This window comes from Lepidochelys kempii, chromosome 2 (assembly GCF_965140285.1).
Source record: "Lepidochelys kempii isolate rLepKem1 chromosome 2, rLepKem1.hap1, whole genome shotgun sequence".
NCBI classification, from domain to species: domain Eukaryota; kingdom Metazoa; phylum Chordata; order Testudines; family Cheloniidae; genus Lepidochelys; species Lepidochelys kempii.
Window position 1 is genome coordinate 176,648,120 of NC_136381.1, and position 26,759 is coordinate 176,674,878.

At 40.6% G+C, this 26,759-nt stretch overlaps 1 protein-coding gene across 5 annotated transcripts in view; it reads right to left on the bottom strand.

Moving 5' to 3' along the window:
- HECW1 (HECT, C2 and WW domain containing E3 ubiquitin protein ligase 1) overlaps positions 1-26,759 on the bottom strand; it is a 353,214-nt gene that overhangs the window by 265,668 nt on the left and 60,787 nt on the right. For 4 of the 5 annotated variants that reach the window (XM_073332821.1, XM_073332823.1, XM_073332822.1 and 1 more), the window contains exon 2: positions 11,607-11,834. The exons of the other annotated variant lie outside the window; for it this stretch is intronic. The gene's annotated coding sequence lies outside the window, so the exon portion shown is untranslated. The remainder of the gene's footprint in view (positions 1-11,606; positions 11,835-26,759) is intronic. 5 annotated transcript variants of the gene reach the window in all.

The window sequence follows — 26,759 nt, forward strand, 5'->3', positions numbered from 1 at the left end:
AATAGGTGGGATCTGAATTGTGACCTACATCTACCAGCCTAAACCCATTTTGGGCACTAAGGGGTAATCCATCAGTGAGAAAAATTTCATTGCTACCCCATGTCAGGTGGTCATCATCAGGGTGGATACAGAGGCTGGAAGTGGTGCAGTTTTTCTATATCATGTAAAGTTTAAATGTTATTGGGCATCCAATCCAAAAAAATCATAAAATCACATAAGGGCCATAAACTTGTAGAACCATAATTTAATTTTGACCAGCATTGGCAGAAGTCTACTAAATATAATTGATAATGCAACCGTATACTCAAAAAAAGTACTGTTTAGGAAAGTTTGGGACATACTTAGCCCCAGGTGATATATTTTATGCATTTTCCCATACTCTTTTGCTGTTGGTTATAGCAAAAGCCTGTAGTCACACAACAGCATGAGCTTGTTTGTACCATGTAATAAATCAAAATATTTGTCAATATTTGTAGAATGGACTGATTTGAGAAAAGTTTTTCTAAGTGCTATTTTTATGAAGTTATGCAGATAATAAGACCCTGCCTCCTAATTATAAAATGTTATCTGTGTTTAAAATGCTTTGGGAGACTTCATGAACAGCACCCAATCCCTCCAGCAGCTCATGGACACTTATGTTGCCAAGGAAAAAAACTGTTCAGATACATTTCTGTTCTGGGAAAACTACTAATGGATTACATAGCAGCGAAAAAGAGACTATGACAAGCCCATGGAGCTTGATGCATTTGCAGAGATGATTCCATTTGACTTTCAGTGTGGTCATGTGAATTATGTTAAATGGGGTTGTGTGAATATAGACTTCTGGGGGAGGCTAGAAAAATGCCATTGCTGAGTCATGCTAAGCATATATCTGGTAGTCATCACTAGTGGGTAGATGCTGGAAGTGGTGCAATTCTTCTATATCCCATAATCAATGCATAAATGTTATTGGGTATTGTGATGGGACTTAACTCCCATCACCTGCAACGCTAGTGAAAGTGCTCAATCAGTCACGCTTTGCACATGGGTAGGTAATTAACTAATTGGCTCCTGGCCGGGGATGGGGTGCGGGGGAGAGTTAATCTGGCGGGTAGACTATAAAGGATCAATAGTAAATTTATGCCTGTAAGCAAACTGAATATTTACCAGAAACAAATAATGGAGTCTAAGACAGAACAAGCTGTATACATTAAGCAAAAAAAAATGCTAGTTAAACTACTACATCCACCTCCTCAAAAATAGAATTGATGTCTGCATCACTCATCTTGAAGTCCCATAAAAGCTGGATATTGTATCTGCAACTTCAATTTCTGAGTGTATGGGCAAGCAACTCTTTGTCAAAGCAGCAAGTGCAGACGAGGGCAGTGAAAATAAGACTTGGACTAATAAGGGGTATGACACTGATATAGTAAACTATCTTGTATTAGGGCAGAATGTTAAAGCTATTAGATTTCAAAGAGGAAAAGGTACAAGATAAACAACTTTATTTAGTGCTGCCTAAATGCCGTTACTTCTCTCTCACTGCAATGAGCCACTAAAGCAGGAAGCTTGTGCCTGCAAAGCAGTCTGCTTCAGGTATAATAAATTATTGCTGCATTTCTCTGGAGCTGGCAATTTCCTCAACTTATCTGATGAACTGTGGCACAAGAACTTCCAAGTATCTATTCGCAGCACAAAGACCACGCTACACCCCTTGCTCAGTGCTATGATTGGTATTTGTAGCCTACAAGTTTACATTTATTGTTTACTGAAGAGAGAGCGAGAAAGAGAGAGAAATTGAGAGAAAAGCTTCTAATTGGTACAGATAAAATGCAAAGCTCCTGTCCAAATTTGCTGTAGCTAAGGTTTTTTTCTCATCCCGAAAACACTCAGAATGCTTCCTGTTTGTACAAAATCTTGCCCTTACATTTCCAGTGCCCCATTGTGATGACACGTAACCACTTCACTGCTGCTGACTTTAGCAGACAGGACCTAACATTCTTACTATTTCAACGGAAACTATTTCAATGTGCCCCATTTTGAGTAATAAAGCCTTTAGCTGGTCATTCACGTTCTAATTCTGAACAACAAATTTGTTTAAAAAATTAGACTTTTAACTCTTAAATGCTATTTTGGACATCCAAGTGCAGAATTTGGACCTTCTATTTCAAAGGATTATTTCAAGCTGTGGGTCAGATTCTCTGCTCAACGTTGTGACATGATAATTTTGTTCACTAGTTTCTGACACTCTTATAAACACAATCTAGGTTTGCAGCACAGTAAACACTAGTAGTTGATATCACTTGGGTTACTCCATTCACTTCTTCAAGACAGCTTGTGTATGATTGATATTAAAGGATGATACAAAAATGAACAAACGCTTCCAAAAAAAGGAAGCCCTATGGTGGGGAAAAAATACCACACCGGGAATCTCAGCTGACTGATTGCCTCCACTCTGTTCTGAATAAAAAAGCTCTCTGAATTATTGTAACACATCCCAAAGAACATCCTTAGTGGATGTGAAAGATTGACAACCCAGTGCCACCTCTGCCTGCTGTAAATAAAAGAAAAATCTAGAGAAGCTGAAATTTTCTTTACTGTTTATGTGAAAGACAATTGTGCTATGGAATTGGGATGTTAGCCAAATTCTGTCCTGATTTATAGCCCATGATATCCTGCCCATGTATTCCTCACATCCAGCCCCCAGCTTACATTTTCATGCTACAGAGACTTTCACGGTCAGCAATACAGGGGCTGAATTCACCCCTAAACGTTTGTATTTTTCAAAGATGCTATGTATGATAAGTGATGTTTAATACAATAACAATAAGAATAAATAATGGTAACCTCTCTGCCTCACATTCCCAATCTACATAATGGAGAGAATGACACAGACTTCTCTATCTTACAGGGATGTTTTTAGATCTAGTCAGGAATTTTCTGTCAAAATGATTTTTCAATGGAAAATGCAGTTTCTACAAAGTCAAAATTTGCCAAGTAAAAATTTCAATTTTGTCATTTTCTTTTATTTTCGATGGGGAAAATTAAAACTTTTTTTTTTGTTTCAGGTCAGTTTAACCGAAATTGAAAACTTTCGGTGTGTTGAACTGAACAGAAAGTTTCGTTTCGAGTCAGTTTGACATTAAACTACATCTGCTGATTTTCGTTTAGCTCTAGGTGTAATGCAGATTAAACTTTAGAGAGTGCTTTGAGGCTCTAAAGCACTATATAAATTCTGAGTACTAATACATTCAAATGATCAAAACCATCTTTATTTTTGCCCATATCTAGTACATACTTAATTGTTATAGAATTTAGTATCAAGAGAGTTTAAATTACTCTGGTTGTGAATGCCAAAATATATTGACTTGGGCTTTCATGAACACTTCAGAAAGTAGAATACGGTAGGATGTGATTAACTGATCAATCAATTACTGTCTTTTTAAAAAAGTATAGGAGTCCAAGCTAGATGATTCTGTGGTGGAATTCAGCATTATAAAGAAAAACAAGGGTGCTCTGGGGGCTGATGAAAGCGTTGGAAAAAATCAGATCATGAAGGTTATACACGGGCTACCATGGCCAAACCTATTCTGTGGATAAACAAAGAACTTCACTTTCCAGGCTTGTCAACCCAGCAATTCCACTGAATGATAATTTCCCACAAAAAGACAATTTAATTTTTTTAAAAGGGAGGGAGGCTGATTCAGACAGGTACAGGAGACCTCTGGTTCTTATTGTTCCCAAGGACCAGTTAAGTTACTAGTGTGACATTTTCTGCTGATGCTTTAATACCACATGGTGCGGAGTACAAACTGCTTTCTTCTGACTGATTGGTGGTGATAATAACTTGGGCCTCTAGAGGTATGTCTACATGTCAATTAAACACCCAAGCCCAAACACTTACACTGCAGTTTTACAGCCCTACAACCCAAACCCACGGAGCCTGAGTCAGCTGATACAGGCCAGCCAAGGGTGTTTAATTGCAGTGCAGAAATTCCCTGAGGAGGAGTTAATAACTTGGACCTGCTGGGGAATCAGACTGCCTCTACCTTTTTTTTTTTTTTTTTTTTTTGCGGCCCTGGTTGGGGTATATCACGTGCCACCCACCCACCCACCACCACACACCCTTGTTTACCTGGAAGTCTCTATCTAGTATTCCCCCTTGGCCTGATTTTCAGAAGTGTTGAACATCAACTGCTCTTATTGACTTCAGCGAAATAGGTAGGTACTCAGCAGCCACCAACTCTGCGAATCAGGATGCTAACCCCTTCTACAAACACACCAGTCAGTTCCACATATATTATCCATTCTAAATCCATTCCCCATCAGACTGAACCTTTTAAACCAACTTCACATAATTCTCTAGGGCAGGTGATGGGAAGAATATCATACAATGAATATTGGCTTTGCATCTAGGGGCCCAATAGAAAGGCTTTGCAGAAAAGCTCAGATTTACTTGAACTAGCCCAGAAGAAATAAATGTTTTGCTTTGTGGTTAGGCAACTTGCATTTTCCAATGATGTGAAAAGAGTTCCTAAATTTACCAACTGTTTTTAAGAGCATCTGTTCTCTCTCATCTCTAAGTAAGGCACAATAGATTTAGCCATCCAATTCTTTTTAATTTTTTGAACTGTAGGTTTGATGAAAATTCAAAGTCATCCATGTACAAAGATGCAGTGCACAAAAACACGATCTAATATCACAAAAAACATCAAAAGGTAAAGTTGACAGCAGGGTCAACAAATGAAACATGAGTAGGTGAGCACAGGACTGAATCTAACATATTTCTATTGATGTGAGATACTGCCTTCCAGTTACTGTAGATACTAATATTTTCTATCCACCACTTCTTTTTTGTTTTTAGATGAGGGAGTCTTGTATTTGTTAAGACAATGGTTTATCTGCACAAGATAGCACAGGTGACTTCTGAAGTATAGAATTGATAAGTCTAGACTAACTTTTGGAACTCCTTGAGTCTGATTTGAAATCCAGAAAATAAAAGATCACAGGCGGCTATTTGTACATCCAGTGTTGAAAAAACATGCCTGGCTTTTGGCAGAAATGCTAATAAGTGGTCTGTTGTACTGCTGATTTGTGTGTGCAGTTTCCATTGACATTAATAAGAGTTAAGATCACAATATAGAATCTTCTCTTCATGTGCCAATATATATTTATGCCTGTATCTGTAATTTTCACTCCATGCATCTGAAGAAGTGGGTTTTTTACCCACGAAAGCTTATGCCCAAATAAATGTGTTAGTCTTTAAGGTGCTACTGGACTCCTCATTGTTTTTGTGGATACAGACTAACACTGTTTCCCCTCTGAATATGGGAGGTAGGGTGGTGAACTGTCCCTTAGTAAACACACTTGGCTCCTACTGAAAGTAGTGGGAGTTACATGTACACACCAAAAAAACTTCTAGAGTACTCCTTAGCCTCCCCACTAAGGATTTAGGGTTCTCTCTCTGCACCAACTCATTAGGGACCTAATCCAAAATCCATTAAAAATTCAGTAGGGGTCTTTTATAAGTAGTATCCATTTCTGAATATAGAAGCTAGCATTCTGCCTTTATCTTCTACAAACATAATCTGCTATCACTGAAGTCACTGGAAGTTTTATCAGGCCCCAAAAGTTCTAATTTTTATAAAGCAGAATCATACAAGTCTGTTTTTAACTGTGAACCTAATTTTCAAACATGCATTTGGACATCCAACTAAGTTACTGCATATATGAATATCTCAGTGAGAACCATGATGTATAAAATGAACATTTTCATGTTAAATACCAATCTGAACATCATAGTTTGGGATTTGGATGTCCTATGAAGGTACCTCTGTTTGGCAATTGGGCTGTGCGGATATAGCAGAAGTGATTTTTCTAGTGGAGAAGACTTTCAAAGAACTATAGGTTATTAAAAAGGGAAGAGAAAAAATTAAAGTATTCAGATAAGCCTCAGCCACAAAAGAAAAGGCACATTTTCCCCTCCACTCCCAGCTGTCCTGTTTCTCATGATTTTTTCAGAATACAAGAAGAAATAAAATTATCAATCCATGAGCTATTCACTGAATCTTCTCTCTGTGGAACATGGAAGTTGTCATCAGATTTTGGATCAGCACAGTATGACCAAGATCAGCATGACAGATTATTCCAAGGAGAATTTTTTAGTGCTGTGATTAAAAGGATAGTGGAGACATTTAGGGCTTTAAGAACAAGGTGTAAACAACAATAGAAAAGAAAGATCTATTTTCTCTAAGGTTAAACAAGTGACAACCATTCCCCTTCATTCCTTCCTTTGTGGAAGTTATTAAGGCAGAGTGGGGACATCCTAATGAGGGCAGAACACTAAGCAGACAGGAAATGACATTTTATAAAAGGCAACACAATAAAGCTGATATTTCTATGCTTGAAGTAGCTATGATCTGAGCATTTATATCAAAGGACATAGTCACTTTGTGATGAGGTTTACAGATCCCACACTAAGGTTAAAGGAACGGTGGGACAGTATTGGGTCAAGAAGGCCTTGCCCCATAGCAGCTGCCAGGCATACTCCCTGTAGAAGACCATCTTAAAAGGCAACTCTGGCAGGCAGACTGGGGAAACAGTGATGAGAGACTGGCTGCAAGAAGGCAGACAGGCGGTAGCTGTTGAAGCAGAGCAATCTACAGGGGGAACACTGGGACCGTGAGTAAGACTTGGCTGGCAGACCTGGGCCCCGCCCTCTTTCCTCCCTTCTTCCTGACTATGGGAGAACAACTGGACCCTGGGAGTGAGGTGGGAAGCTGCCCCCCAACCCCAAGTGGAGCTCTAAATTATTGAGACCGTGCAAAGAGAAAGCTGGGAAGGTAGGAAGCAGCCCAGGGAAGGCTAACCTAGATCAGCAGCTAGAAGGGACTGACCCATCCCTGGCCTCTCCCTCCTTGGGTCCTGCGCCAGGACTCAGTAGAGAGGGAGAGGTCCCTCTGCCCTTCCCTCCTCCCACTGGTCGCCTGAGAGATCCTGGAGGCGGGAGTGTGGGGTGCGATAAACTGTGTGTTGGCTGCTAGGCCCCCCAGACTTCCCGGAAGAGTTGCCCCAAGATTTGGAGAGATTGTTTGGCTATGGCCTGACCACTAGGCCTACTGGGCCCAGAGTGATGCCTGCTACACATCTGAGGAGACAATTATTTATTTTCACGGAAATGTTCAGATCTAAAGATGGGGCTTCAGTGAGAAAATACGAAGTAGCATAGGACACTCTTCAAATATAGCTATCCCACATCTACTTGCTATGGCAGCATTTTGTAGGTGCAATGAACTGTATTAAATATCTTTTTCTGTAGGCAAAATATTAAAATTCACTCTAAACAAGGTCACACTGGCTTCATTTCTGTCTTTCTCTAGAGTATCTAAATGGCTTTGATGTAATCTGGAAGACACTGACTATGTCAGACACAGAAAATCAACTGATATTTGAAGTGAATTCTTTTCTCAGGCAAGCTGACCCAGCAGAACAGTTGTTTGGATAGACCCTGTAAATAATAAAGTCTAGGACTGAAATACCAGCTCTCACTAACGTGAATGGGAATTTTGCCATTGACTTCAATAGGCCAGGATTTCACTGCTGAAGACTACACACTACTTAATGACAGGTTTCAGAGTAACAGCCGTGTTAGTCTGTATTCGCAAAAAGAAAAGGAGTACTTGTGGCACCTTAGAGACTAACCAATTTATTAGAGCATAAGCTTTCGTGAGCTACAGCTCACTTCATCAGATGCATATCATGGAAACTGCAGCAGACTTTATATATACAGAGAGAATATGAACCAATACCTCCTCCCACCCCACTGTCCTGCTGGTAAAAGCTTATCTAAAGTGATCATCAGGTGGGCCATTTCCAGCACAAATCCAGGTTTTCTCACCCTCCACCCCCCCACACAAATTCACTCTCCTGCTGGTGATAGCCCATCCAAAGTGACAACTCTTTACACAATGTAATTTAATTTTACTCAATTAACTTAATATTACTCAAATCAGATAGAATTAAACTACATCATTTTGGAGTTAAAAAATAAATCACAGCCAAGTCTTATTCCTAAAAGCAGGACAGAGGTTAGAAGGAAATGTAACATCCTTGAGAGAGAGAGAGTTCTTTATCCATTAGATACAGAACTGTCTCATACAAGTGGGTCCTAGAGGTAATAAAAGAAGAATACTGATCACAGGAGAGTGTATTTCACCTCGTTTTCCATGCAGTCAATTTCACACTGGACAGAAAAACCAAGCAAGATCTAATAAGGCAGAGAACACTTTCTGGAGAAAGAGAAGTGGAGTCTCCTTCACAATGATAATTTATATATACACACTACATAGGATCACATTTTATTATTTGTGTAACCCTGAGAAGTTCAGGGAGTCTGAGCACTGTTGGCTCACAAAAGTCTAAACAAACATATAATGTAATTCAGATTTCGCAAAGAAACTCTAATCAATTCCTCACACAGGAAATACACAATGCTGCCATGTACCAATAAGATTATGTCACCAAAGATTCAGAAGATTTCCTTACAAATATGTGGCCCAATCCCTCCATCGTCACTATCCCTTGAATTACTGGTTCCAAGAGAGTTCACCAAGGTTCTGGTGTGGGTAGTGGCTCAGCTAAGGGGAGTATATTTATACCTCTTTATGGATAACATTCTGGTCAGAGCAGCTTGAAAAGACATTCAGTATTTTAACCAATAAGAAAGAGAAATTTTATATCAGCCCAGAAACCATATCACTGTGGAGCAGAAATAAATACCACACTGGAAAAAAATTTCCTTAAGAAAAGGAAGATTTCTAAAGATAGCAATTTGCAATACTGCCATTCTGCCTGCATGTTTTCAACTTCTAATAATTGCGGGTCCTGGAGAAATTTTCTTCATGTTATTCCACTGACATTTTCTCTCATTTATTCTCCAAGTATTTCATTCTGCACATCGCAGCTTCTCTCTCTCTCTCTCTCTCACACACACACACACACACAAACCCCACTCCCTAGTAGCACCCCATTTCCACAATGTTTGAGGTTCACCATGTTTCGTTCCACCCAGGAAGAGGCTTCAAAGACTGGTGATCTAGAGGCAATAATTTGAGAACGACTGTGCTATCTGTGTTCTATATACTCAAGCTGGATTATCCACTGTTAAAATTCCCTCCATCTCAATTGCATGGCCAAAATTTTAAAAATTGTTCGGTGTCCTGTTATTCTATTCTATTAAGCATCTCAATTATTCAATCAATAGTACTACTTAGGGCAAGGCTGTGATTTGCAGGGGTGCAGCCTTCTGGTCTGTGTCCTGTGGGATAGGGCAGCCCCCACAGAGATGCTACTCCCCTCTCCCGTGTAGGTTGGCAGACAGTGGCCAGATAGGAGTAGGCAATGGGCAGAGCCCCAGCACACCAGCTGAGCCAGCCCAGAGGGAAAAATGTTCTGTTACTGGTATATGCCAGGAAGAGGAAACCAGGGGAGGAACTGTGACTGTTCAAATCAGTTTCTTTCTTAGACTGTTCCTGGGGCAGTGCATCTAAATGTTACCTCTCATCCAAGTACAATCATAATCCAGTCCTTCGTCTCTAACAGTGATAAATACAAGTTTTTGTTTGTTTGTTTCATTTAAAATGGCATTCACCAAACTAATCATCCAGTTACCCAATATTTACCTACTCATGCATTTTATTGTTTTTTTCTTTCAAGTCTGTCAGACCTAAGTTTCACATGACATGCCAATACTATTTTGCACTAGCATAACTACTAGTGGATTCCATTGTATACACAGGGTTTATGTGTTTGCTTATTTGTAAATTGATGGAACTTCAATAAATATTTTGTTTTAAAAAACAACTCTGATGCATTCATTTGTGTGTTAAATTACTGATTAAAGTAGTAAGATTAGTATTCAAGCCGATACCAAAATCTCTCACAGCAGAGCTGCCAAACACAACAGAAGAGTATTACACTATTAGAAAAAAACTGGTTCACAGAAACATAGTTCTCCTTTACCTCTTATAAAAACAGGCAGGAGCTAATCCCCTTTTAATCATGTTACTAATTAGACAAGATAGTTTCCAGTTCTGTTTTATTCTTAAATTCTTTCTACATCTCATTTTAGCATACTATAGCATCTTGTTTATAGTACATTGAGAAACAAGATCTATAGACAAATAATGTCTATTGACATTCTAATTTGCAACATGGGTGTGGAACAAGTAACTATATAGAAAATATTCCACTAAAAATCATTAGAAACCAGTGCAATTGCAACTAGGTCCACAGTAGACAAAGTGCATTTCCTTTTAAAGGGATAGTGCCAAGCACTTCAGGTTTTTTAACTCTTTATGATGGAGACTCTAGTTGGTTAATGATTAAATGTTCACAAGTGCCACATTAGTCCTTTTTTTGGATTTTTCTGTTTCATGCTTTCAAGAAAGTTTGAAGAATTTGCTTGGAAAATAAATAAAAACTAATATGCAGCTTCAGAGTAACAGCCGTGTTAGTCTGTATTCGCAAAAAGAAAAGGAGTACTTGTGGCACCTTAGAGACTCAAATAAATTGGTTAGTCTCTAAGGTGCTATAAGTACTTTTTTTCTAATATGCAGCTGTCACTATTAAAGTCAGCATTTGCCAGCAGTTAGCATGAAGTGGAATCTGAGATACTAAAGTTTCCCCCTGCACCTCGAATAGGAAATAACTGTAGTAGCTGCATGATATCTGTTGTCAAATACTGACTTTTTAATGGTGACCACTAAAGCTGGTCAAAATGTTCAAACTTTCAAAAGTTCAATGAAATTGTTTTTCTGTTTTTTTCAACCATCTTATAGAATGGTCATAATAAAAAAAATCAAAATTTCGATGAAAATTTTTCACCAAAACAATTCGAAATATTTTCACAAAAAGAATTCTGCATTTTTTACCTGCTTTAATAAACAACTTAAGATTATGTGGAGTTTTCAAATATTGTTTGTCACATTTTGGGCTGGTTTTACTAACTAATGACAGGTGACACATAAAAATAGCACTTCCTGAACCTTCATCCACAACTAAAACCAAACCAAGCCTTTTTTGAGGTTTCATAAAATTCAAATAATTCTTTTTATCTTCATGTGTCTGACTGTCTAAGTATTTCTCACACATCTGTGGAATCTTGGCATCTTTGCACTGCTGGTGTTTGTTTGGAGACCTGAAATGATTTACTGACATAATGTACAACAAGAAAGATTGCTCTTGCCATATTTCCAGGCCAACCTAAAGAAATACCAGAAACCATAAGATAATGTCTCTTCTTTTCTTACATTTACAGAACCAAGAGTTTCTGACAGTTACATTTAAGTATCAAAACCTCTGAATGCTTACCTGCACTAGATCCTTGAACTACTAACCTTGAAATAATCTAAAAGGTAAGAATTTTCTGTGACCATTTTGGAGGGAAATAAAAAAAACTCATTTTTCAGATTTTTTCACCAATTTTTTCCCTCTTCTTTCTCCACATTCCCTGTTCTCTTTTTTGCCTCTTCCCCTTACTTTTCCTTTTTTATATTTTGCCATAATAAATTAACTATTTGTACTTATGTATAAAGTCACACCTTTGATTATCTCTGCTAATGACATACCTTAGGTAAGATTGCCACCTGTCCAGGTTTTCCAACGATTGTCCCTTTTTTGAGGTAGCTGTCCTGGGAAATCTGTAAGGGTGCTCAGTATACGCTGCAAGCTGTCCAGTTTTATGGGCACAGGATCATCCCAGATGTCCTGGTTTTTTGTACCTCAGAGGTGGCAACCCTAACCTCAGGCCTCACCTGACAGGAACCAGGTTTAATTTTTCTCTCGTGGATCAGTAACTGGTTAAAAGATAGGAAACAAAGGGTAGGAATAAATGGTCAGTTTTCAGAATGGAGAGAAGTAAATAGTGGTGTCCCCCAGGGATCTGTACTGGGACTAGTGCTATTCAACATATTTATAAATTATCTGGAAAAAGGGGTAAACAGTGAGATGGCAAAATTTGCAGACAATATAAAATTATTCAAGGTAGTTAAGTTCAAAGCTGACTGCAAAGAGTTACAAAGGAATCTCACTAAACTGGGTGACTGGGGAATAAAATGGCAGCTGAAATTCAATGTTGATAATTGCAATGTACTGCACATTGGAAAACAATCCTAACTATACGTACAAAACGATGGGATTTAAATTAGCTAGTACCGCCCCAGAAAGAGAACTTGGAGTCATTGTGGATAGTTCTCTGAAAACATCCACACAATGTGCAGCAGCACTCAAAAAAGCTAACAGAATGTTAGACACCATTAAGAAAGACAGAAAATATCACAATATCACTATATAAAACCATGATACACTCATACCTTGAATATCCATGCAGTTCTGGTCACCCCATCTCAAAAAAGATATATTAGAATTGGAAAAGGTACAAAGAAGGGCAACAAAAATGATTAGGGGTATGGAACAGCTTCTGTATGCGGAGAGATTAAAAAGACTTGGACTTTTCAGCTTGGAAAAGAGACGACTAAGAGGGGGATATGATAGAGGTCTATAAAATTGTGCATGGTGTGGAGAAAGTGAATAAGGAAGTGTTATTTACTCCTCATAACACAAGTACCAGGGGTCACCCAATGAAATTCATAGGCAGAAAGTTTAAAACAAACAAAAGGAAGTGCTTCTTTACACTATGCACAGTCAGCTTATGGAACTTGTTGCCAGGGGATGTTGTGAAGGCCAAAAGTATAACCGGGTTCAAAAAAATAATTAGATAAGTTCATGGAGGGTAGGTCATCAATGGCGATTAGCCAGGATAGTCAGGGATGCAACCGCATGCTCTGGGTTTTCCTAGCCTCTGATTGCCGGACGTTGGGAGTGGATGAAAGGGAATGGATCACTTGATGATTGTATGTTCTGTTAATTCTGTCATGCAATGTTCACTAGTTCACTGATGGAGACCAGAATCTTCTTGCCAGCTCCTCTGCATCATACTGCAAAGTTTCCTTCCTGCTCTGGACTTCCTACTATACCTGGGCTTACCAGGCCTTCTCATTAGGATCCCTGATTGATATATTCAGCTCCTTGCCTCCAGTCACATCACTTGTCTGTCTTACTTTGGCAGACACTGTTTCACAGCTCTTTCCTAAACTTCATCTCAAGCAGAGATATTTCACCACTTTGTGACTTACACTGTCTCACAGAGCTTATCTGCCCCTCTTAAACCTGCATGGCAGCACTCAGACCATCTCTCCAGCTGCATTAGCAGCAGAATTTGGAACCTATTTTTCCATGCATTCTTTGATTCTGCTCCTACCTCCGGTCACCTGAGGGAGAGGCAGTACCCCAGCATGCATTTTATTGTAATGATTCTCATTTAAATGGGATGCTGTCATGACACATATCCTAAAATCTGGAATAAACCCCAGTGCTGAAAACTGAGCTTATTCAACTTCAGATAACACTTGGCAGCCAAAAGGAATTCTGTCCAACATCCATATTGACAAAAGAAGTTGAAAGTCACATTTTGGGACAGACAAATGCTCTTTTCACTTGGTAAAGTGAAAAAATTTAATAGCCCACGACTGCATCTGAAGATTGTTTGTTCATTCATTAAACAACTGGAACTATGAAAAATTAGCATGCTGGTTATGATGAATTACACCTCCAGAATTCTGACAAATATAGTAAAGTATAGATAAAAGGCTTTGCCAGGCAGAAGGGAGGATGTAACAGAGGTTTAAGAGTGGTAAAAGCAGGTCCCTTATTTGGGAAAGAATCAAACAAATGATGCAGCGAACAAAATGCTGGTCTGCTTGGCGACTTCACTGGAAAAGGCTATGGGTAAGATTCTGGACGCTTTGACCAGGAACACAATGTACCTTTTGCAAGACTGTTGTGTGCTGTGACTCAGAAAAAGGCAAATCAGTATGGATTGATAGACATAGAGTTCTTTTGGGTATATAAGAGAACTGAGAGACAGAAGTGAAAGAGTGTATATTAGGTGTTTGTGGTTTAGATTTGCTGATAATATTTCCCTGCTCAAAAGGAACAGTGGGCCAAATTCTGCTTTCAGTGGAAAATCCAGCCCCCACCTCCATGAGTGTGAAACTCCTCCAGGCAGAAAAAGTGGAGTGATTCACTGCGCAAAAGAGGGGCCTAGATTCCACGAGATTATGCAAGGGGTGCTTCCCGAATGGTAGCATCCACTGAGACGATGAGGGAATGGCCAAAAACTTGCACTGCATGGATTCTCCAGGGCTCCCCAATATAATGCAGTTGTGTTAGGGCATAACACATTAGCCCACAACCTCACAGGGCTGTAGTAGCATCCACAGAATAACTATGGAGCCACTCCACGGGTTTAGGAGGCCCCTCCCTTTCCCTTGGGCATCTCCTCAGTGCTCAGACTAGCCTCTCAGGCTGATATCAGGCTCGGGATTTGCCCCTCAGAAGTGCTGGAATTTTTATAGATGGGGTGCTGAGAGGTGAACCAAGGTGTAAACTCCATATATAATAGAGCAGCAGGGAGCAGCACCCCTAGTTCCAGTACCTATGCCTCAAAATTACACCAAAGTAAATTCAGAGTTATGACACAGATTTTGGTTACTTCATATTTACCTGAGATGAAATTAAGTAGAATTTGGCCCAATGTGTGTACAGGAAGGAGAAAGCAATTGAAACATTTTCTTTTAAATAGAACCACTTTCTGTCATCATTTATACCCCATACAACCTGCACAAGGTGAATAGGGTTGCGCAGTTTGTAAATCAGGTCTCCTGAGTAGGAAGCAGAAGATATAAGTGAAAGTAAAATCAACTCTTCAGGGTGGAGAGAAGTAACAGGTAAGTTTAAAACAGACTGGCTTGTTGTAGGTTGTAAATAATAACGTGGATAACTGTAGTATTTCAGAAATAGCTAGGTTCATGCAGAGTAATAGAACATAGCAAATGCATTCAAAACCATTTGAAAATTATGGGCCAATTTCATCACTGGTAGTAAAATTCCTCTTACAGCAGTGTCACTACATCTTAAGTGTTTGGTCTGTTAAGTGACAAACCTATAAATTGCTGCAAGCCCTCTGAACACAGAACTCCCAATAACTCAACGGGAGTTTTGTGCATGATCCCAAAAAGTGGGGTAGTAGGACAAAGATAAAATCACAGAGTGAAATCCTGGCTCTCTTGAAGTCAGTGGGAGTTTTGCCACTGACTTAAAATCAGACCAGGATTTCAACCACTGAGGTTACAGTCCAGAAAGCATAATATTCATTTTTTTTAAACCCTAAAAAGAGACCAAGGCCTCCAAACTGCACCGATAGAAGTCAATGGGAGTTTTGCGTTTGACCTCAGTGGAATCATTCCTTATTTTATTTAAAACACTTATCCCCTCTGCAAACCAGTTGTTTTTGTAATGTCAAAACAGTAAATGTTACAGGAGAAGTCAACAAAAATACTACCTGAGTTTGGTAGAAAGAAGTTACTGGAGTAGATTAGTCAGATTTTGCACCTTTACATTGCATTCAATGCCTGCTATTATGGCCTGACCCAAACCCCACTGAAGTCAAGGCTTCAGATCAAGCTGTTATTCTCTAGCTGATGGTTACAGAATCACTTTGCAATTAGACTTACAGCTTCTGCTGTCATATACGGAGGGAGTGCTAGGATTTGTAAATGTTATGATTTTTGCTAGAAACCACAGACTGACCTACTTCACATTTGGGGACCAAATCGGGCAGCTCCAATTCAGAAGAAAGCTTCACAAAAAAAATTGACTTCAAGTTGTGCAAGTGACTGTGTTGAATCACTGTGTCAAAGTAAATTGAGACTGACAGTTCTTTACACAGTTCATCTCCTTGTAACCAAGTTAAAAGGCATCTATTCAAAAAATTAAACTTCTGTGAGACACAAATCATGAACTGTTTTATGTAATATACTGTGGACCTCCCTTCTAGTCAACTCTGATACAATTAAAATCTACTTTTCCTAAAAGAATCAGCCAATTAACAATTGAATGAAAGGGGGCAGATTGGGTTAGTTGGCATTTATTGTATCTGTAAATATAAAGAAGATTGCAAATATTCATATGTTTATAAGGAAAGAGCTTTTGAATCTGGAGAGTTGGTTCAGGCCCATCTGTCATTTACAGTGAATGAAAATGGGAGTCCCAAATTATTTCAATGCATTGCAATGTGCAAACTGCAATTACAGTGAACCACTGCATATAAATAGTGGTCCAGGTCAGCTGATGTAAATCAGCAGAGCTCCATTGGTTTTTGGACCAGTACTGTAAAAAATAAAAGTAAACCCACACTTAAAAAGCTCAAACCTTTAACATAAGAGGGTCCTACTGTATAGAATATAGCCCCTATTTTCAAAATAGCTCATCACCTGCAATAGATGCTGAACATTTCTGAAAATTTGGCTTGTATTTAGGTGCCTATATGGAAGCAAAGGTCTTCTGAAAATCTGGCCTAATTAGGCATTGGTGTTTGTAGACCACTGCCTATCATGCTGACCAATAGTGTCTCATTGTTCCCTTGTCCTTTCCTGTCTATCTAGATCCATCTGTTGTCTCTTGTTTTAAACTTAGATTGTAAGCATGTTGGAGCAGGGACCGTCTTCTTGTTCTGTGTTTGTACAGTGCCTAGCACAATGGGTCTCTGGTCCATGATTAGGGCTCCTAGGTACTTCAGTAATAAAAATATAAAAATAATAATAAATGGAAGTGCTGAGCCCTTGAAATCTTTTGAAAATCTGGCCCCGTGACAGTCTCTGCATATAGAGGTAACCCTTTTAATCTTGGCAGAAGGTAGAAGAAGATATCCTTGACCTTTAGAAGTTTCTACCACTCTCATTTTTATTGTTCTGATTTTTTTTTTTTAGCTGACTGTGGAGGTTTTTAAATAGTTTACAATACAAAATAATGCCATCATGGTTTCCTAACGCAGTTTGCTTCTCTAGCAAAGAATATTTTCTATATCTTCCTGTATCAAAAGAGATGGGACAGAGCACCCCGCTAAGGGTAGACAGATTTCACCTGTGGGATAATATTCCAATTGGGGAGATGATCAGGGTGAAGAAGAATTGATGTGAGTGCAGAGCAGGATAAACAAATTAATCCAATGGGAAAATGCTTTGGGAGCAGCACATATGTAGAGGGTATCAACAGCAAAGCAATTCTGAGAAATAAAAGAAGAACTAGAAAGGATTTATTGTGTACACATAAGCCAAACTACACCTGGAAAGAAATAGCAAATTAACCTTCTGGGTGCAATTCTGCCATCTTTACTCACACCAAGTAGTACCTTCCTCCAAAAACATATCCCACTGTAACCAATGAGACTAACCAGGCAGCAAAGTACTACTCAACGTGAATAAGAGCTGTCTGCAGTGTTGTTGTAGCTGTTGGTCCCAGGGTACAAGACAGACGGGGTGTGTGTGTGAGGTAATATCTTTTATTGGACCAACTGCTGTTGGCGAAAGAGACAAGTTTTCAAGCTTGCACAGAGCTCTTTGCTAGGTCTGGGAAAGGCACTCAGAGTATAACAGCTAAATACCAGGGTCGAACAGATAAGGAGTTATATATGTTGTAAGAGACCATTCAAGGTGAAGTGGGCAGTTAACACCTCTAAAGTCACAGCATAAAGAAGGTTTAGTGGGTTACAGGGTATTGTAACGAACCATAAATCCAGTTTCCTTATTGAATCTGTGATTTTGGTGTCTAGCAGAGTTATGCATTTCAGTTCCCAGACTCGTCTTTTGAAGTTGTTGTGCAGGTTTTCTTTGAGGGCAAGGACTGAGTGGGCAGATATGGAGTGATCATTTTGTGAAAAGTGTCTGCCCAAAGCTGATAAGGCATTTTTGTCTTCTATCACTTTTTATATGAGTTCATTTGAGAACATGGTAAGTATTTGGTTTCACACACATAATTATTGGGGCATTTAGTGTACTGACTGAGGTACACCACATATTGTGATAGGCATGTGTAGGACCCATGGATCTTGAAAGGTATGTTGTGGTGAGTATTGAGCATCATAGCCATGGAGATATAGCAGCTGATTTTGTGTCTGTTCTGGCAGGGGCTGGTGCCACTTTGAGTTGGTGTGGTACTTCTCTGTGGGGAGCTTGCTTCTGATGATGAGCTTAGTGAGGTTACAGGATTGTTTGAAGGCCAGAAGAGGAGTGTTGGGAAAGATTTCTTTCAGGGTGTGGTTCCCATCAAGTATGGGTTGTAATTATTTAATTACATCTCTTATGAACTCCAGTGTGGGGTGACTGGTTACAACTAGGGTTGTGCAGTTGAAGGAGGTTTTTGTCCCTGTATTGAATCATGTTCTCTTGGAGTATTTGGGTGGCCCTTCCATGATGCAATCTACTTTTCTGGTGGAGTGTCCTTGTTTGGTGGAGGTGGTTTTAAGTGCCTTAATGTGTGTATCCCAGACTTTCTCCTCAGAGCACATTCTGTGGTATCTGAGTGGCTGGCTCAGAGTTACAGAATTGGGCCTTTTGATGAAAGCAGCTGATGACATATACAAATATTGACATATAATATCAAAAAAGCACAGTGACTTGATCATAACAGTACAAGATTTTCTTAGAATAATACTTGGAACTTGACAATTCTCAAAATACTTGTCTGAAGTTTGTAAATATTATCTCCAGTTTACAAACAGGGCAAAATCTGATCTCCACTGCACTCGTTTAAATCCAGTTGCTTTAAAATACTAACTCTGCATTTAAACCAGTGAGTGGTCAGAATATTGTTCTGGGAAAGTGAGACAGACAGGGGAAGTGAATTGCCCAAAGGGAGCCAGTGTCAGAGCCAGAAGTAGAACTCAGCAACCCATGGACCCCAAATCTGTGTTCAGAAAAGAAAAATTACACCTTTCACTTTTATAAACTGGGATATTGTCCATCACTTGGAGTCACTAAACCAAGGCAACACATCTCACTAAAAGATATGGCCTACTTTGAGAAACAGTTGTTGGGCTAGATGCAGAAACCCCGGGTTGTGATTCTGTGGCCTCTGTAACACAGGGGATTAGAATAGATTATCGTAATAGTACCTCCCTGGCCTTAAAATCTAAAAACTTTCTGAAAATTTAAATGTTTGTCATGTAGGAGATAAGCTGAGAAGGAATTACTATAAAGACCACAGAAGGACATTTTTCTGGTTCAAACACAATACTGGGAGACAATATACGCTGAGTCTAGTTTAGTGCTGCCAAAGACTTCCTGTGTGACCTTCAACAAGTCTCTTGACCTCTTAGCCTCAGTTTTGCCATCTGTCAATATGGGATAATTCTCTCCTCACAGGGGTGTTTGTGAGACTTAACCAATTGCAGGAAAATCCTACTCCTCTCTCTGCAGTCACCAAGGACCCACACCACAGCAGAACTGTGTGATTCCTTTATACACAGAGAGAGAGAGAGTGGGAAGGGGTAGGGGAAACACTTTATTAGGCACCCTTCCACGAGCCTCGTTCCACAGCGGCTCACTGCACCCCAGTGCGCAGGGAGAACTTGCGGGTGAGGCTGGGGAAAAATGAATGCTCGACTGGTTGTGTAGATCCAGGCCCTTGCCCACTGGAGAGAGGTTGAGTCAAAGTGTTGCAGATGCTAATGTAAACCTAGTGAAACCACTTGAGTAGCTTCAGTGCCACCCTGCAGTCTATGGGCATGGCTACACTGCAATCCTCCCACCTTGCAAGGTCCTAGAGTCCATGTTCCAGCCTGAGCCTGGATGTCTGCACTGCAATTAAACAGCCCATTAGCCTGACCCCCATGAGCCGGTCTCCCACAATATTCTTGTCAGCAAGTTAAGGAAGTATGGGCTGGATGAATGCACTATAAGGTGGGTAGAAAGCTGGCTAGATTGTCGGGCTCAATGGGTAGTGATCAATGGCTCCATGTCTAGTTGGCAGCCGGTGTCAAGTGGAGTACCCCAAGGGTCGGTCCTGGGGCCAGTTTTGTTCAATATCTTCATAAATGATCTGGAGGATGATGTGGATTGCACTCTCAGCAAATTTGCGGATGATACTAAACTGGGAGGAGTGGTAGATACGCTGGAGGGGAGGGATAGGATACAGAAGGACCTAGACAAATTGGAGGATTGGGCCAAAAGAAATCTGATGAGGTTCAATAAGGATAAGTGCAGGGCCCTGCACTTAGGATGGAAGAACCCAATGCACAGCTACAGACTAGGGACCGAATGGCTAGGCAGCAGTTCTGCGGAAAAGGACCTAGGGGTGACAGTGGACGAGAAGCTGGATATGAGTCAGCAGTGTGCCCTTGTTGCCAAGAAGGCCAATGGCATTTTGGGATGTATAAGTAGGGGCATAGCGAGCAGATCGAGGGACGTGATCGTCCCCCTCTATTCGACATTGGTGAGGCCTCATCTGGAGTACTGTGTCCAGTTTTGGGACCCACACTTCAAGAAGGATGTGGATAAATTGGAGAGAGTCCAGCGAAGGGCAACAAAAATGATTAGGGGACTGGAACACATGAGTTATGAGGAGAGGCTGAGGGAGCTGGGATTGTTTAGCCTGCAGAAGAGAAGAATGAGGGGGGATTTGATAGCTGCTTTCAACTACCTGAAAGGGGGTTCCAAAGAGGATGGCTCTAGACTGTTCTCAATGGTAGCAGATGACAGAACGAGGAGTAATGGTCTCAAGTTGCAGTGGGGGAGGTTTAGATTGGATATTAGGAAAAACTTTTTCACTAAGAGGGTGGTGAAACACTGGAATGCGTTACCTAGGGAGGTGGTAGAATCTCCTTCCTTAGAGGTTTTTAAGGTCAGGCTTGACAAAGCCCTGGCTGGGATGATTTAACTGGGAATTGGTCCTGCTTCAAGCAGGGGGTTGGACTAGATGACCTTCTGGGGTCCCTTCCAACCCTGATATTTTATGATTCTATGAGCCAAGTCAGCTGGAACGGGCCAGCCAGAGGAGTCCAATTACAGTGTAGACATAACCTGATGATAAATTTCTGTTCCCACCCATCTCTGTGGAAGCCCCTTGTATCAAGCCCAGCAACTCTGGTCTGAAAGGAGGGGTAACACGTTTGTTAATGTTTGCATGGTGCTTCGAGATTCTAGGCCAGAGGTGGGCAAACTACGGCCCACAGTCCACATCCGGCCCGTGGGACCCTCCTGCCTGGCCCCTGATCTCCTGGCCTGGGAGGCTAGCCCCTGGGTCCCTCCCCAGCTGTTCCCCCACCCCGCAGCCTCAGAGTGCCACGCCGCCGGTGCAACACTCTGGGCGGCCAGGCAGCACAGTTGCAGAGTCGCGGCCTGACCCGGTGCTCTGGGCAGTGCAGCTATAGCACCGCCAGCCACCGGTGCTCCAGGCAGTGCGGTAAGGAGGCGGGGGGGTTGGATAGAGGGCAGGGGAGTTCGGGGGTGTGGATAGGGGTCGGGGCGGTCAGAGGGCGGGGAACGGGGGGTTGGATGGGGCAGGGGTCCCGGGGGGGGGCAATCAGGAAGGAGAGGAGGGGTTGGATGGGGCAGCAGGGAGCAGTCAGGGTGGGGAGTCCGGGGGTGGTAGGGGACAGGGAACATGGGGGGTTGGATGGGGCAGGAGTCCCGGGGAGACGTCAGGGGGCAAGATGCAGGGGGGTTGGATAGGAGGTAGGGTCCGGGCCATGCCTGGCTGTTTGGGAAGACACAGCCTCCCCTAACCGACCCTCCATACAATTTTGGAAACCCGATGTGGCCCTCAGGCCAAAAAGTTTTCCCGCCCCTGTTCTAGGCTGTAAGGTCCTACAATTGCTGAGTATTGTTATGATGTTAGAATGCTCTCTCTCAGTGAAATTGCACTAAAATAATAGTCTTCTGAAAATTCACTGTGGCTCCTGATTTGCATGGCCACTACTCAAAAGTATAGAGTGAAGCAGATTGAAGAAAGAGAGGTTCTTGAACCAGTGACACTTATTCCCCTCTCATAGAGCATAACCTGTTTCTTCAAATCAGTATGCCCAAATTTGTGCTGATGACAGCTCTAATTTATGCATCAAGCTCTTATCTCCAATTTACATGCTTATTTGATGGTTTTTGCTATTGCCAAAGCCATTTGCCATCAGTTACAATAGTCTTTGCAGAAGGACTACCTACAAAAGTTGGATTTTTTTAAAAGGTATATTATGTTACTACATCATACTGAGGGCCAGATCTTGGAACTGTCCCACGGTGTTAGTTCTAATTTTAATGGGCCCCAATTCCAAATGGTTGACTATGCATGCAAATGCTTATCTGAGTGCACAACTGACTAATGAATACACAATTCTTTGTTGTGCCCATGCACGTGTCATTTGTATGTGCTACTATAGATATCTAGGGCCAAAGTAATTCCTGGTGTAACTTCATTTATCAAATCTGACTTGAGAAGTGCTATAACAGCAAGTTATCTTAAGATCTCTTTTACCGTGCATAAAATTGACATCATTGAGATAAAAAAATTACGACATGATTTATCAGTTAATTATAAAAATTGTGATCAAGTTTTCAACTACTAAATTTTCTGTTTCTTTTCAAAACCTACTTATTTTCCCCTCTACAATGTAATTTCTATCAGTGTATATTTTAGATAAGTGTTGTATAAGCATAATAACCAATCTAAAATAATTAGTAGAAACTGAACCCTGATAAGGAGGGTGTTTCATTATGATTATGTATGGATGTTGTGCTTAAATGCACAGAGCTCAAAATTGCTCCTACAAGCCAGTCTGTGGCTTTGCATATTTAATGCTGAAATGCTAGAGATGTGACCACATTACACCTAGAAAACCACATGAACACTATTTATCTTAACCCATCATACACATATGTAAGGAAAAGCTCTCAAGATGGAATAGTACATTAAACAAATTACATCAAGTTATGATACAAAGAAAGTCATCATTTTTTTTCTCTTTGCAGCTCTCATGCTATTATCTATGCAGGAACACAGGCCCATGTTGTTTATCAGAACACCCCTCTCTTCCCAATATTAAAATTTACAGCTTGACTGGCTTCCTATATTGTTACATTTCATTGTGAAGCACTCTGGAAATCATGCAGAATGACCATCAAGTGTGTGACTGACACAAGAACAGTCCAAGAAATAAGACTAGTGTGAACAGAAAGAGGAAACCATTAATATTTTCTCAAAGCTTCGTATAGTTAAAGTGGTTCCCATAGATGGGCAAACATCACCTCCTGCATTTTTTTCTTTCTTTGTTACACAATATTAAATGCAGGAACAAATATCTTACTATAAAGCACGGCTTCTCAACCTTTTTCTTTCTGAGCCCCCCCAAAAAAAACCAACCCATGATATAAAAAACTCCATGGCCCATCTATGCCACAACTGTTTTTCTGCATATAAAAAGCAAGGTCAGCATTAGAGGAAAGCAAGCAGGGCAACTGCCTGGAGCCCCACACCAAAGGGGGCACCGCAAAGCTAAGTTGCTCAGGTTTTGGCTTCAGCCCCAGGTAGGGGGCTCGAGGCCCTCGACTGCAGTCTCGTGTGGCTGAGCTTCGGCTGTCTACCCTGGGCTCTAGCAAGTCTAATGCTGGCCATGCTTGGCAGACCCCCTGAAACCTGCTCATGGCCCCCCCAAGGTGCCCCAGACTCTTGGTTGAGAACCACTGCTATAAAGCAAGAGGGATGAAAAGAGAAATCTATAGTTTGAAAGAGTATTTCACTGTAACCAATCTCACATTTCATTTCCTAAAATACATAGGGTTTAGAATCCAAATATTAATGATGGCGATTTGCAAACTAGGATCCACAGGCCACTGTTACAGAGGTCTGAGTTTCGCATCCACTGAAGTCAATCAAATTTGCTCTGATTTCAGTGGAAGCAAGAGTAGGCTTTAAAGAGACTTGGGGACAGTCGAGGGCTGGAGGGGAGGTCGTATATATAAGAGGATCTCTCTCATGAACCGGTCTGTGCAAAACCATTGATCCAGCATTCAAGCAATAGACTATGGGCCAGATTCTCCACTGTCTTGTACAGTGTGAAGTTCTTTAATTCAGAGCAAAGTGGGTGTAAAACACTTCCATACTGTTTTGGTACGGTTTTGTATCCACTTTGCACAGTCGTAAATGACCATGCAAAGAGCAACACTGTTGAGAAGTAGTTCCCAGTTTAGCAGAGCACTTGAATGCATGCTTAACTTGTAAGTAGATGTCAGTAGAACTACACATGAGCTTATAATTAAGCACATTTAGGTTTTTTGCTAGACTGAAGCCTTAGATACTAGCCTTGATTTTCAGATTTTAGGGAAAAAATTTTACTTAATTATTTATGTATTAGGAAATGGGTAGCAGGTAGTTGCTTTAATCTGCATTTTCTCTCTTTACAGCAACAAGGATCCAGCTAAGATTTGGTAATAATTCAGTGATTTTGACAAGTAAATTATTTTCATTAGCAGGTTTCATGAAAATCAGCTTACTTATTTATTTCTTTTTAAAGAAAATTTTCCTCTCTTTATAGCATGGGACAAAACACATTAAAATAAAACAATTTATTAATAAACAATCTAAAGATAACTTTAAATTAAATGCATTTAAAATGAAAATATTTTCTTGTAATGCAGCATTTCTGAGCATTATTTTATTTTGCACAGGAATCTTGATAATAGACATTGTGCTATATTAGGCAAGCTCTTTAACCTCTGCAATGTGTTTTACCCAAGTGGAAGTATGCTCCTTATATCTTATGTACATTCTGTTGAGATAAGATGTTATTCAGAGACAATACAGTATTTTACATACCTGGCTAACTAAAAATGCAGTTACTAATTTCAGAGTTATGGAAAAGAAGCAAAGCAAAAATAAATGGCAATGTTGCAAACTCTCATGATATCACAAGCCTCGTGATACGTGGTATTCTTCTTATAGATCTAGCTTCAGGAGTCACATGATTATTTTAAAAAGAAGTTGAAATTCTCACATAAAGTTTCTAGCCCTCATGGATGCAGAAAAAAGTTGGAAAATGTGAACTCCTAAGGGCCTAAAAAACAGAAGATTTCTAAGGCAGTCTCCATTTTTTGAGTGGTTGGGGTTGATAATTCTGGATTAAAGAAGAAGTGGAATATGGAGGAAAAATCAGAGAGGGAGACAAAAAGGGGAACACGGGGAACAAAAAGGCATGCAGACAAAGGTACATGGATACAAAGACTGTAGAGAGAATAAGACCAGAAACCCAAGAAGGAGAGAGACAAACAGGAGAAAGGCCTGGGATTTTCAAAGCAGCCTAAGGGAGTTAGACACCCACATCCCATTGACTTTCAATGAGAGTTAGGTGCCTAACACCGTTAGATTTATTTGAAAATCTGTGCCATGGTAAATAAACAGAGATAATAAAACATTCACCCAAGGGAAGGAAATAAGTTAGATATGCACAATGAACAGAAAGACTCACACAGGACATCAGGAAAGAGAAAGGAGACAGACATGAGAGAAGAGAAAGGCATGGGTTACAGCTACTTTTGAGTTGGGGGTGAGATTCCCAGCTCTAGGGGACATACCCATCCTAGCTCTGATCAAGATAGCGCACTAAAACCAGAGTGTAGTCACGGCAGTGTGAATGGAGGGTGGGCTAGTTGCCCAGACGACATACCCACCCAAAACACTAAGTACATACTCAGGGCAGGTAGCCCCTCTAGTCGCTATGCTACACTCTATTTTTGGCATGCTGGCTCAATGAGAGGTAGTGAGGGTATGTCTCCTCAACCTGGGAATCACACCTCTCACTCAACGTGCAAATATACCCAAGCTGGAAGCCCTGAAGATGTTTGTCATTTGCAGAAGTGCCCACCCTCTAACTGCTTCCTTTCTCATGAGCAGCATCAAGGCAGCACAAAGTTTCTTACCTAATTATCTATCATAACAACAAGGAAAGACAATTTGTGAGATGGCTGGCACCTGAGAAAGAGAGTTTGAATAAAATTATCTTTATATAAAGATAAGATGACACAGGAATTAGGAGAAAAACAGTAAGCCACCATCCCTTAGGGATATATATTTCGATAATCATTTTTAAATAGACTTGGGCTCCTCATTCTTTCTCTGCAAACTTTTTTCGGATTTTCAGAGGCTGACAACTCCATTGCAAGAAAAACGACTTCTCACTGAAACTTGACAAACAAGGTCTCAGGAAAGGAGCAAATAGTAGTCCTGATCCTGCAAACACACACAGGTGCATGTGTGCAAAGTCACTTGTTTGCATAAATGTTTGCAGGATCAGCCCTGAACCTGCCAAGGCTTACATGGACGCTTAACTCTGTGCCCTGTGAGTAGCCTCATTGACTTCATTATCTTTGAAAACTCGTGGTGAACCGGGGAAGTCCCGGATGACTGGAAAAAGGCTAATGTAGTGCCAATCTTTAAAAAAGGGAAGAAGGAGGATCCAGGGAACTACAGGCCAGTCAGCCTCACCTCAGTCCCTGGAAAAATCATGGAGCAGGTCCTCAAAGAATCAATCCTGATGCACTTGCATGAGAGGAAAGTGATCAGGAACAACCAGCATGGATTCACCAAGGGAAGGTCATGCCTGACTAATCTAATTGCCTTTTATGACGAGATTACTGGTTCTGTGGATGAAGGGAAAGCAGTGGATGTATTGTTTCTTGACTTTAGCAAAGCTTTTGACACGGTCTCCCACAGTATTCTTGTCAGCAAGTTAAGGAAGTATGGGCTGGATGAATGCACTATAAGGTGGGTAGAAAGCTGGCTAGATTGTCGGGCTCAACAGGTAGTGATCAATGGCTCCATGTCTAGTTGGCAGCCGGTAT